This window comes from Xylocopa sonorina, chromosome 10, assembly GCF_050948175.1.
Source record: "Xylocopa sonorina isolate GNS202 chromosome 10, iyXylSono1_principal, whole genome shotgun sequence".
NCBI lineage: Eukaryota > Metazoa > Arthropoda > Insecta > Hymenoptera > Apidae > Xylocopa > Xylocopa sonorina.
In genome coordinates, this window is record NC_135202.1 from 6,744,625 (window position 1) to 6,754,834 (window position 10,210).

Genomic DNA, 10,210 nt, shown 5'->3' on the forward strand with positions numbered 1-10,210 from the left:
TTCGTCCATTACACGCGTTTCCGGGGTGTATCCGAGGGATCAGATTTTCCGTTACAGCTCTTTTTATCTTTTCCGTCCACGTGGCACGTGGACGTGATCAGGTTCCCGCATCAGGGTTTTCGACAGGAAGACACGTTGGTCCCGCGGAAGGGTTTCTTACCTTTTACCAATTAACAAGTTTAACGAGCTGTTGGTCGTCTGCGCTGTTGGGACCGTGCGTTGTTGGTTTACGTCGTGACGCGGTAATGGAAATTGTCGATAGCACCAGAGTACGGTCGCACTTCGATGGAAACGAATTTACCAAGTCGAACAGCGCGCTGATATCGCAGCTGTGAACAGTTTTTCACGGTCGAACGGGCAAGTTGGCCAGCCTAGCGATCGATCATTGAACATTCGCCGCATTCCACTCGAATCCTCCGATAGCCGTGATCGTCTAGTGGTTAGGACCCTACGTTGTGGCCGTAGTAACCCAGGTTCGAATCCTGGTCACGGCAATGCGCGAACCGACGCATTGTCGCGGTGGAGGTTTTCATTTTTTTCTCTCCAATTTTGTTCGCCTCTCTGTTAACTTGTTGACAGAAGGATGGAAAATTTGAGATGTTAAAGGTCCAACATACAAGTGACAGTACAAATTCACTGAGACACTATTACTTTATGTACACACATTTTTAGAAAATGAATGCAGGATGCTCTTCTTTATCGCTTTATTTAAAGTTTCGATATTTTACATGGAATATACTATATTATAGTAATAAAAAGAAATTCGTTGCTTTGCTCAACGTTACTCTTGTAATTGTTTTTGAAAGTATCGTGAATAAGATAAGATCGCGTTACGAACGTCGCATCAATTTAGTTCTCCATGATTTAGATAATCCTCGTGTAGGGTCTCGAATAAATCAACGCGTGTCACGAAGCGTCCTTCAGCTCGAGAAACTTCCCTCCGGTTGAGCAGGAAGTTCAGCGGTCGATTTTTGCGCGCTGCAGCACGCTAGCCTCTCGCGAGTGACGACAGGTCCAGCTGAACACGTAGCACGTTGCGGTAGTCCTTCGTCAGGGGTCTGATAAATCTCGCGAGTTGAATATATTCACCGCGTAAGAACGTGCAGAGCAAGCGTCCCTTGGAATCGAGGCGAAAACTCCTCGAAGTACGCGCCTCAGTGCCCCGCTGGAGGAGGAACAAATTGACCGTTACACGCTGCTCGAAGATAACCCCAGGCAATAAATTCATTTAGGCATCCTCGAGCAGCCCTGATTATACCACCAACTGGAATCTCTCGCAGGTTTCTGCGCCTCTGGCTACGCTGATCGTGTCTCACATCGTGGTAACCAACGCAGAATGCCCGTGGCCGCGGCTGTCACTCTGTTGGACAGCTTGTACGGGCCAATTAGACAATGAAGTGTAGTCCGCGAGCAAGGACGTGTTAAAGTAGAGGGATAGAGACTTGGTTTCTCTGCGTTGCCACGGGGAAAATGGAAGGTGTATGAAAGGACAAGAGAAGAGGATTCTTTTTCTGAGATTTTTCTTTCAAGAGAAGAGAATTCTTCTTCTGAGATTTTTCTTCCAGGAGAAAAGAATTCTTCTTCTGGGATTTTTCTTCCAAGAGAAGAGAATCCTTTTTCTAAGATTTTTCTTCCAGGAGAAAAGAATTCTTCTTCTGAGATTTCTTCTCCAAGAGAAAAGAATTCTTCTGAGATTTTTCTTTCAAGAGAATAGAATTCTTCTTCTGAGATTTCTTCTCCAAGAAAAGAGAATTCTTCTTCTGAGATTTTTCTTCCAAGAGAAGAGGATCCTTTTTCTAAGATTTCTCTTCCAAGAGAACGGAATTCTTCTTCTAAGATTTTTCTTCCAGGAGAAAAGAATTCTTCTTCTGAGATTTTTCTTCCAAGAGGAGAGAATCCTTTTTCTAAGATTTCTCTTCCAAGAGAACAGAATTTTTCTTCTAAGATTTCTCTTCCAACAGAAGAGAATTCTTCTTCCAAGATTTCTCTTCCAAGAGAACAAAATTCAACAAAAGGATTTTCGTTGGGTCACGAAAAATTTGTTCTAAAAATTTTCTAAGCAGAAATTATGGAGATCCTCGACTGGAAAGGACTAAATATAGAGTGTCGATCGATCCCATCGTTCACCGCGCACAATGCGAACGTTAAAGCGGCGCGTTGGTTGGCACAGTTCCATCGTGTTGGTTCCCGGTGCCAGAGCGCGTTATTATCCCTCGTGGAGCTCGATTTTCAATCTCGTCGCACGCACGCACCGCATTATGCCGCGCGGTATTTCTGGTGCCCCTAACACCTTCGTGCCCTAAAACTGTTCCGATAAAGGGGCATAAATCACCCGCCGCCTGTTTTAGCGCCGGTTTTCTATTTTCGGATACGTCGAACCGCGCCCACGTTCGATTCCGACCGATATTAAAATGAAGTTAGAAACGTGGGTACATTTGTGGACGGATTTCGACGACAAGACACATATACGGGATGAACAACATCTTTTTTTCGCGAATAATCGAAATATGGAACAGAAACAATGACAAATATTTAATTTCACAATTTTTATCGAAGTACCACGCGATACGCAATTTCGTAAATCCAAACGACACAGCATTCCCGTTTCTTCATCGACGAACCCTTCGAGGATCCCATCTAAATCGATTTTACAGAACCTTAACCAGCCTGCGACCGTCGCGACTCAACCTTCCCAAGCTCGCATGCTAATTTTATCAGCAAGCACCCCATCGACATCGTACGAAAGTACCAAGCGTACGAAAAAGAAAGAAAAAAAAGCGAAGAAAAACAGAAAAGAAGGAGCCAAGCATAATTCGAGCATGTCGTAAAAAGAATGAACCGAAAGGTGGAAGAGGAGGATAGGGTGGGTGGTAAGCGAGAGGGGGGCACGCGGAGAGGTGGATAATTGATGGCGGAGCGGCTCGAAAATTATCGCGAGCATTAATTACAATATTTACGAGACGATGCCGTCCGGTTTGGTATCGTTTGTTTATTAATAACCGCGATAAATAAGTATCATGAAGCAATTATAAGATGCGGCTGGACCGCCAGAAGCGAGACGCGCTCACACACGCGCGTCCGCTCGCGAACGCGCAGCCTGAAGGCTGCGAGGGGGTGGGCGTCATGGGAAAAGGGGGCGAAAGAAAGTGATTCGAGGAGGCGAAGAGGAGACCCACGACCGATTTATTGGCTCGCGTGTTCGAGAGCGGCGGTGGTGCTTGTTAAGCCGCCTTTACAGCGGCAGGGCCGCGGCCAGATACCTTTATCATCGACTATAAATTTCGGCAGCGCCGGATAGAAAAGGGTCCGCGCGCGTTTGTAATTGGCAATAATTCACGGCAGGGAACGTTCGCGAGAAACGAGCCTGTCGATTCGGGACCGATGCATCGAGATCATCGAGCCAACGCGCCCAGTCTATAACCCCGCGTACACGTGTTCGAGGCGCGTAGCCGCGATACTGTTGTTAAAGGGAAACGTGTATCCCCTTCCTCCTCTCCTACTGGCGTCCCATCGCATCTCCCGTGGTTTTGTTCCCTCTTATTCGCGCGTCGAGAACAAATTGAGACGTTTGTACGCAGCACTGTTTCACGACGCTCTTGCGTTCGAGATGTAACGTTGGATCATCCGTGGATTAGAACGAAGAGTTGAGGATTCGTGTAGGCACGGAGTTACGGTGCAGGGCGGCGCTAGTGTCGCTCAGCGTGCTTCTTGCTTTCTGATCTTACGTTCGAAATTAATTTAACACTGTTTAGCGTACCATATAATTACGCGTTTAAGTCCAGGCGTGTTGTTGTAGTGTTTGCGTCAATAATTTGTCAGGCGGTTACGCGCAATCGATTTGGAAAATGGTTCGATCGCGACAAACTTGTGTTTCAGTATTAGACTGACAAGATCATTGGGAACGATACGGTTCCGTTTAAACTCGTTACACTTGCGAAACTGAATGGCACAGAAAAAATGGCATATCCTGCGGAGCCGCCTCGACTTTCTCCTCTAATCATATAACTGTTATCAAACATGGGAAATATACTTTATGTAGGTTACGTAAAATTCATCGAGCATTCTCCAAATGCGCATACCTCTCGCGTAATACGCTCGATTTACTTTTCGACTCTAATTACAAGATAACGAACGTCAAAACGTTGCACTCGACTACTCGTTACAGTTGTGCCCGCGAGTTGAACGATACCAGGCTACCGTTTAGCGCCTAGTTTTTCTTGTAAACTCGCAGATCTCGCGTGCGATAATTAGAAAAGCTTCCGCGCTCTCTCGCCACGAAATGCGAACTCGTACGAGAGGGAAATTTTGACGAGAATCGCGATGCCACTCGAACACGATTATCCGTCACAGGGAACGGTGCAAAGTGCTTGAGTCGTTAAAAGGCGACAGCAATTACGCTGCTGGTTCAAGATAAGCATCGCTCCGCCCTTATGCGAAAATTACGCGCAAAATAGCGTTAACTGACGCAATAATTAGCGCTTTGCGGGAGGCGTTGCTGGAAGTGTGATTTATCGACAGACTCGCGGCAAACAAAATTTTGTCGCGGATCTCGTTTACGGTTCTATCGAGGGTTCGTAAATCAACCGCGACGGGAAATAATAATCCAGAGCTTTAACATTATAGCAGAAGTGTTCGATTATTATTGGACGCGCGTACTCGACGGCGAATTAAAACGTCCGATTAAACGCGATTAAATTGGCTAACAGAGGGCACGAGTGACAGAGTTATTACAGCCCGTCCAACTGCAATCACGGTTAGAAGGAATTGAGAGATCCGAATCGCGAGTTCGATCAGCATGTACGCGGTTTAACTTGCCACTTATCTAATTAATATTAATCGCTTCGAATCCCTGGTGGCCGCGCCGGATTCGAGCGCAATGATAATTAGCTCTGCACGCCGAAGGGTGAAAGTAATTTCATGCCAGACTTCTTATTCTCTCCTCTACAAAGTTCGTCGACCAACAGATCAGATAATCTGCAAATTTTTCCTCGCTTTATTTATAAATTTTAAACTCCACGAAAATCCATATGGATCTATACAAGTTCGCTAAATTGTTTGATAAATTTCATTTAAAAAAAATTAGAAACGTTAACATTGTAAGATACATTTCCTTTGGGTATGATACATATGGTGGTAGCAATAAAATTTCAACGTTATTTAGGTCTAACGCCAATTAGTCACTTCCATCCAGCCGCAATTTTATGCGAGACTTGTTATTCCCTCTTCCACAAAGTTCGTCGACCAATATATCAGATAATCTGCAAATTTTTCCTCGCTTTATTTATAAATTTTAAACTCCATAAAAATCCATATAGATCTATACAAGTTCGTTAAATTATTTGATAAATACTGTTTAAAAAAATTAGAAACATTAACGTTGTAAGATACATTCCTGTGGGTATGATACATGGTGGTTGCAATGAAATCTCAACGTTATTCAGGTCTAAGGCGAATTAGTCACTTCCATCGAGCCGTAGTTTCATGCGAGACTTCTTATTTCCTCTTTCACAAAGTTCGTCGACCAACAGATCGGGTAGTCTGCAAATTTTTTCCTCACTGTATTTGTAAATTTTAAATTCCATAAAAACCCATGTAGATTCGTACAAGTTCGCTAAAGTGTTTGATAAATTCCGTTGAAAATTTAAAATGTAAGATAAATTCCTGCGGGTATGATATACGGCGGTCGCGCTGAAATCTCAGCGTTATTCAGGTCTAACGCGAATTAGTCACTTCCATCGAGCCGAATGTATCATTCGATCCATATCGTTCCGCCTGCGCGAATAAAAGTCGCCTGAATGGATCGATTATCATCGCGCGGCCGCGTTATCTCGTTCGACAAGCCTCCTTAACGAGGGTTCAAAAATACGGGGCCGACGGGGCGAAAGCCGTTGGGATTAGAAAGCCGGATTATTTATGCGGAAATTTCACGCGTTCCTGCCCCCGATTCGCCGCTAATCCCCGAGGGATACGCATCCCGTCGTAAAGTCGGATCGAGATCTCGTCCTTCACGCCCACCGCAACGACTCTCCAATAACTTTTGCAGGCCTCTTCCTTTTTTCCATCCCTTCTAGTCGCGCGCGAACTTAGGAACACCGCTTCAGAGGCCGCCTGGGTATCTCCCGTAGTATATCTTGGAAATGTTGTTCCGTTGCGTGTCGCCTCTACATAATGTAGCGACACGGCTCTCTGATATCTCGTAACACGTTGCAAATTTGAGAGATATAGGGAAGAGATGGCCTCGAGCGGAATGGTTGGCATTTAAGATGGCGCGGGAGTGGGTAATGGGGGTAGATTGGAAGTTTTCCAAGTGAATTACTGCGATTACAAAACTCGAGGCTTGCATATCGCAAAATTTACAAATTCAGGAATTTGAATAGTTAAATATGAAGAAATGCACTTATAGAAACTTACAATACCACTATCCTCTGCAATTGAACATTACCATCGCGATAACTTCCAAAAACAGAAGTCGAAGGTACCCCAAACGAAAGAAGAGACTGTTGGAGAACCCCATCGCATTTTTTAGGAATTTGAATAGTTAAATATGAAGAAACGTTTCACTCATAGAAACTTACAATACCACTGTCCTCTGCAATTAAACTTTACCATCGCAGATAACTTCGAAAAACAGAAGTCACTAATACCCCAAACGAAAGAAGAGACTCTACAAGAACCTCGTCGCATAAAAATGAACGCGAGATCCTAGCAGCATCCTAACCTATCCTAAAATTCCCTTCTGCTTTGCTTCGAAAGTCGAAGGGCAGACGCTGGATGCGTCACGAGCCAATAATTCGTGCCCGCCTGCTGGTCCTCTTTTTACCCTTTCGGATTTACCCCGGTCGGGAGGGTTCGCTGGGTCTGGCCGCGTCGTTTTTTCTCGATCGTCTAGGCGGCTAGAAGCGTCACGTGCCGCTCGAGAATCTGGACGAACCGGATGCATCCACGGTGATGGCGCGTAAAAGATTCATTTCTTCCTCGCCTCGAATCCACGTGCAAAGGATCGAGCGAGAGCCGTGTCTGCGTCGCCAGCTTCCTTCTATTTTCATCTTTAACCCTCGATTGTCGAGCCAGCATCCATCCAGCGTTATTACGTTTCCATCCAAATCGTTTTTCCCGCCCCAAGTTCTCTCGCGTCGACTCCTCCGTTCCGCCATGTTGCCAGCCGCTCGACGACCACTTTTTTCCGCGGCCCTCGAAGCGATATCAATTTGTAGCAAGCGTTGACGGTTCACTTGGCCCCTCCTCATCTCCCTCTGATGTTATTCCACGGGCAGCGTCTGTTTTCCTTTCGTTTCCCTCTTTCTTCAGGGGGACGCTTGTTCAGGTGTCCGCCTCGCGACGAACGCGAGCTTTTTCTCAGCATTTACACGCTCCTACGACTGGTGGATGGATTCCGTTCGCCTGGATCGTTTAATTCGACGATACTGTCATAACAGAGGGATAACCGTTTAAACGATCCTGTTGAAGCTACTGGAAAGAGGGGCGTTACGTTCGCGTTGAATTACGCTTCGAACAGTTCTATTAAACATTTTTCAGAAGGTACCAGTCATTTAATAACAGCGTTCGATTAAACACACGCTGGCGTGATATCGTGCGCTCGAAACGGTACGAAGGTCTCGACTGGTAGCCATAAATCGGTGGTGTTTCCTTTTTTCCATCCAGAGTTCCCAACCTTTTGCGAACTGAAATTAAAACGAAGTTGATTTAGGACCGTAGAAACGAACGTCGATGTGTATCTGTCCACACGGACGCGTGCGTTCTAACCTCCACGACTTACTTCCTGCAATTCCTTATCAGACCTTCACATCTCGTCCCAGAAACGCGACCCATAGCAGCGCGTGCGATAGCTCAGCGCGAAAAAGTCGTCGATACCGGACGAAACCGGAGCACCGTTCGACGAACGGGACGTAAATTATATCATTTAGCCGATTTCCATGTGAATGGAGGACCGCGCATGTCCCTTGTGCGACGGAATTCCAGCCGCGAATCGCGTCGTCCGTGGTAACCGCGCCAAAACGAACCAGGAAGCGCGACAGCGACACTCGAACGTACTAATTGGCGATTATCGTTATCTAGAGGCGATCTGAAACGCATCTAGCAAGTTATGGATACGGTTAATAACGATAATGACAAGATTATCTAATGCACGCAACGTGTCCCGGGTACAAATAGCCGAATTATGCAAAACGCGATCACTTCGGTCGCGTCCGCGGGTGTATCGCGAACTGTGCTGGCACTCGTGCACAGTGTAAGTGCCTTTCGAATGTATCTGGGCGGAATCGTGCTCGATAGTGTTCGTCGATGTTACGCGTTTAATCCGTCGAATCATTTATCCGGGCTTAAGCGTTTTTAACGACGGTAATTACAGGTATTAAACGTTACTAACGTATCCACTATAAATATGTAAATGCAATCGTGCGCGTTCTTCGTTCTACAAACTTACATTCTGGGCTTTTAATAAAGATTACCGCGATCGTTAGCGGAGCCGCTTGCTTTCAGCTGTGCGGTAACAGGAGGTTCGCATAACTTTAATCAGAAAGAAGCCTCGAACGAGGGACTCGCGACGTTGCCCGTTTCGAATCGAGGATCGCGAGCCACGGTTTAAAGATGGCCGCCAATCGCGGTTAATATTCCAGGCGAGCGGCGGTCCCGCTTGAGAGGTGGTTTTTGTCCCGCTGAAACTAACTACTTCGTGTTCGATCAGCATATCGCGGCGAGATAAATCAGGGGTGTTTGTATTGCTTGAACGAGCGCGGGCAAAAGTGACGCGCATGCGCAAGTGGACGAGGGGAAAAAAGAAGAAGGTTAGGCACGCCAGTTCCCACCATTCTTTGGTCACGCGTGGGTACAGCGACGCGCCTCGTATTCGAGAGTACACGATGAAAGGACGTGCGTAAGTGCTTGATTTACGGAATAATCGCTGCTCTTTTATTCGTTTAAGTGGGTGTCGAGTAATTAGCCAGACAGTAGTGTGTAAATATTGCACGTGTATAGCTCTGATCGAATCGCGTACGTTTTCTAACCTCGAAACGTCGAAGTTACAGAAGCCAACAAATTGAATTGGTCACTGTTCATACTCACTCTTGGTCAGTATTTTATCTCCAAAGTGATCAATTAAGTTAATAAAAACGAACAATGTAAGCAGAGAAATATAGTGTTAAATCCAACTCGATTCTAAGTCGACGACTAATTACACTGTCGATCGATTGGTATTTATGGATGCCTCATTTGTAAGACTACTAATCTTTCATATTTAACTACTGATCAAAAGGAATTAAAATACTGACCACTAGAGGTACAAACCCTTAAAGAGTCTAATTTTTCTCTGTAGCGTCACTTTTGCTCACGAGAGAAGCTGCACTTGGGAATAGAATGCGGTTAGTTAGTCGTATTAGAAGAAGCGTCTGGTAGAAATGATTATTAAAGGGCTGCCGTGTTATCTCCGCTAATTTCACGTGAAACAGGCAGAAAATTGAGTTTCTTCTTCTGGTCTCGATGGAAGCAGCGGAGAAACGAGGGAAATGTCTGAGGTCTCGAGAAATAAAAGAGAAGCTCGAGGATGGAACACGCGGCAGTAGGTGGTGTAAAGGGAGCAAATAGAGAAACTCTCGAAGCTGGTTGCGGTTTAATAACCTCCGCTATCCTCTATTTTCTTGGGTAATTTACCCTGCACGTGTCTAGGTTACCGAAACCGTTGTTTTCTATTTGGCGGACTCGAGTGTTGGCGGCTCAGTGGAATTATTCGACGCAGAGGATTAAAGGACGAGCGTGTAGGTGAACGAGCAGCGGAAACTTTCCACTCGCCACGAGCAGCAGAGTAATTTTAATGATTTAGTGTGTAATGACTCGAGATACTCGAGGATGCGAACACTTGTCGTCTGGAAATTTTATGGTACATTTTTTATGTTCGAGCGTTCGAAGGATTGCGTGAACGAACGATTGTTATCTTAAAAATCGATGCGCGTTTGTTCGCAGCGAGAGCAAGAAGTGTTCTCTACTTTTAGCTGACCGATAAACGGCATCGCGTCACTCGCAATAACTTTCGATCGATCGAAAGTGAAACCCAACGGGATCTTTCACCGAGGGACAACTTCTGGGAGCTGGTTTACCCGGTTAACTTGTTTTTTTGTCCTCGTTACTTTCTTCCGTTCTGCATATTCTTATCTTCGTCGATCAGAATTTTAACTTCTCTCTCTCTCTCTTTCTCTCT

The 10,210-nt window shown here is 45.6% G+C and overlaps 1 non-coding gene across 1 annotated transcript; it reads left to right on the forward strand.

Annotated features, from left to right (window-relative positions):
* The first annotated feature begins 422 nt into the window (after positions 1 to 422).
* Trnah-gug (transfer RNA histidin (anticodon GUG)) lies at positions 423 to 494 on the forward strand. Its single transcript has one exon. It is a non-coding gene; the product is annotated as a tRNA-His (tRNA).
* The last annotated feature ends 9,716 nt before the right edge of the window (positions 495 to 10,210 follow it).